Source organism: Tupaia chinensis, unplaced genomic scaffold (genome assembly GCF_000334495.1).
Source record: "Tupaia chinensis unplaced genomic scaffold, TupChi_1.0 Scaffold000148_1, whole genome shotgun sequence".
NCBI lineage: Eukaryota > Metazoa > Chordata > Mammalia > Scandentia > Tupaiidae > Tupaia > Tupaia belangeri.
In genome coordinates, this window is record NW_006159618.1 from 1340895 (window position 1) to 1344602 (window position 3708).

Consider the following 3708-nt stretch of genomic DNA (forward strand, 5'->3'; position numbering starts at 1 on the left):
AAAAACCTCTCCAAAAAAAAAAAAAAAAAGAAATGCGTTGCACATTATGATTATGTATAAAAATATCTTGTGGTTACTTTTTCATCATAGTTACTCATCTATATATATATATATATATACATTCATGAATACTTTAGAAATTCTACTTATTGATAATGTTGGCACATGACTCGTTTTTTTGTTTTCATTTTTTTACTCAACATAGAACTCATGCACACATACAATGAGACTGTGAAAAAGGGAGACCTGCCATAGTATTTAGCTTTGATTTCTTCTCCAGGCCTCCAGCCCTTCAGATCTTGGGCACTAACATGTGTGTCCAATGTGGCTCAAGCCAGTCAGGCCCATGCTTCTAAATGCAGTCACCTTGTGGGACCCGACTTCTCTTTGAGCAGTACATTACTAACTCTGTGCTACGTTCTCTTAGAACCTCATATACTGTGGATCCTCATGATACTGGCTCTAACCTCTCCTTTTGTATATCCTTCCTGTCTTTACTTCCTCTGTATCATCGGCTACCTAACTACCTCCCTTGAAGTTTTCAATTTAGTCATTATTATTTAAATTCTAGATATTCTGTGAGGGAATCTGTGTACCAGGCTTCCACTTAGACAGAATCAAAGGCTCCTATCCCCATCCCAGGTCTCCAGCAGCTATTAAAATCCAACTCTCTAGGTTTCTGAAATCATCAATAGTCCTTGGGTCTATATGACTTTCAGCCCTAACTTACCATAGCTTCCTATGGTTTATGCCCTCTGGAAGGTTTCTTTGTTTTCTTTACAGACTCCAGTGTGCATTCCATGGGATGTTAGCTATGTTTTCTCAATGTTTGATGTTTTGGAGCTGTAGTATTTCCAGAGTAACTTTTAAAACATATTAGAAAAACTGAAATCTGCACATCTTTTCAAAGGCTTCTGTTTCATGGACTATACATAATATACAGCAATAATGTCTAAGTAAGGCCACATAATAAAGCTCTGAGTTTGAGTTGCAGAGATTCCCCTTCCATGGTAGGTGCACACGTGCCTGTTTATGATCTTGGCTGACTCAGGCTGGGGAAGGATCAAAGCATGAAACCTCTCCTGGGCATGCCTCTCTCATCTCACACATGGAAGAAGTTAATTAAACTTAAAAATGTGTGAGGGCTGAATTTTTTCTATTATTTTTAAATGTGTTTACTTTGAAAGAAAATAGTGTTTTCTTTACATAAAAAAGTATTTTGCTGCCAGAACTGATTATACATCTTAGTAAATATTGCTTTTCAAAAGTAAAAATGTCATCACATTGATGTTAAACTGTAAGAACTCATGTGATTATCTTTTGTTGCAAAGTTAAGTCAAAACAAATTTAACTTAAGTAGACAGAAACTAAAATGTAATATTTTAAGTAAAGACTAAAGGTAGAGTAGAAAGAAACGCAATGTCATCATATGCCAAAACCACAGAACAGCTTTCCTAAGTATTCACAGCACTCTTTGCATAAATCCATATGCTCTATAGCAGAATTCTTTACTTCTGCTATAAACAAATTGATTTGAAGTATGAAGGTGTCACAGTAAACTTTTGTTACAAAGCTGTGACTGTCTGTTTGGATTTCAAAGCTTTGCTTGCTGCCTTGATTTGTAAAAGAAGAACTAGGAATTTCGCAAATGAAAATTAATTAAGAAAGTGATATCAAACAGGCATGTAATATTCTGAGTAGTCTTGAATCCTCTTCCCTTGGCTTGCCCTTAACTAAGCTCCTCTTCCCCCTTCAAGTCTATGCACTATTGTCACCTTCTTTTAGTTTAATCTCAATGATACATTTCTCATTGATTTCTGTCTTTATGATCTAATTATGCTGGCAATTTAGGATTAGCATGTACAGTACAAATGAAGGATTGAAAAGGATTTTGGCTTCTTCTCAATTTTTCTCCTTTTAGTGCTAATCTGATCTATTGTGAGTTAGGAGTTAGACCCCACTCATACATTGATAGGAGAGGAGCTCCCACAGTGATGTTACCATGGTGTTGCTTTCTATAGTCTAGTAAATGATCACTATGTCCCCATTATAAGTCTCAGAGGAATTTATGACTCCCCGTTGTGGGCTAAAATTAGAGAGAAACCAGTCATAGTCTGGAGCACAAAAGATAGGGAATCTCCTTCACTGACTAAAGCACAAAGCCATATGGCCCCTCCCAGGAACCAAGATTAACTCAAGGCTCCCAGGTGTCTTAAGTTCCAGGACCTGGGCTGACAGCTCATTTCAAAGAGAAACATGATTCTGTAAAATTAGACCCATTTAGCCCACCGATGGCAACCTGCTTGGGGCCCCTTCCTTTCTCATTCAATAAAACTCGGCTTTCAATCCTCTCCAATTGTCCATGTTTCTAATTCCTCATGAACATTGGACGAGAACCAGCATGGGTGTTGAGCCTGATCACTCTGACACCCTCGGGTCAATTACTTGGAGTATCACTTTTACATGGAGAGTTTCAAAAACATTATCACACATATGATCTGTCTCTATGCAACTACTGGTATGTATCCCTAACTTTAGATATCTGAAGTGACAGAAACTCTTTCCTACAAAACTGAGTTATTATCTCCACAGAAAAATTTCTTTCTGTCCTTTCTGTTCATGACAGGGCTATTGTACTATTCTCTGGATAGTCTTTGACCTTACTTATCTTTCACTCTAAGAACAAATCTAAAAGCTGTCAACTTTAAGCTTATATTATCTATCTATACTTACTAAGACTTTAAAAGAAATAATTATGAATTATTTTAAGAATACATTAACTATTAGAGAATGATATAACACATGTATATTTCTTATATGCTAGGTCAGGTCTTAAAATTGGGTCATTGGAACCAGGAGGTGGTATGGTGGTTAAGGTGCTAGACTCCCACATTGTCGACTGTGGTTTGAGTCCTGGGCCTGGCAGCTCGCTTCTCTCTCTTTCTCTCTCTCTCTGTCTCTGTCTCTTTGGTCAAATTGAATAATAATAATAAAAAAATCTTTCGGGGCCGGCAGGTGGCGTGGTGGTTAAAGGCGCTGGATTCCCGCATGGCTGACCGTGGTTCAAGTTCCGGATATGTCAGCTTGCTTTCTCACTTTCTCTCTCTTTCTCACTCTGTCCCTCTCTGGTCAAACTGAAATAAATGAATGAATAAATAAATAAATAAAGTTAAATTAAAAATAAATAAATAAATCTTTTTAATTTTTGTTTTTATTATTACTATTATTTATACATTCAATTGTTATAGATCATTTAGTTTGTAAAAAGACTTTACCCAGAATGATATACACCTCAGTCCAGCCCAGTCGAGAATACTGTACACATACTGATCAGCAGATAATAAACCATATCTGTGTTCCACAAATGTGTTACCTCTCTATTTTTTCCACCAAATTTCCTTTCCTACACTCTTCCCTTCCCACACGCTCCTTCCACTTTGTCTCTAGTATCCATAACAATTTTTAATGCTTTTATGTGCTCCAATCTTTCCATCTCTACTATAAAGTGTAGACAGTTGGTATATGTTAAGTGGAGACAGGCATACAAGGTCTCTCTTTTGTAGCCTGACTTGCTTCACTCAGCAACAGATCTTCCATAGTCATCCACTTTCTTAACAAATTCCTTGGCCTTATTGTTTTTTAATGGCTGAATAGTATTCCATGGAGTATATGTGCCAACCTTTTTTAATCCATTCATCTGCTTGTGGG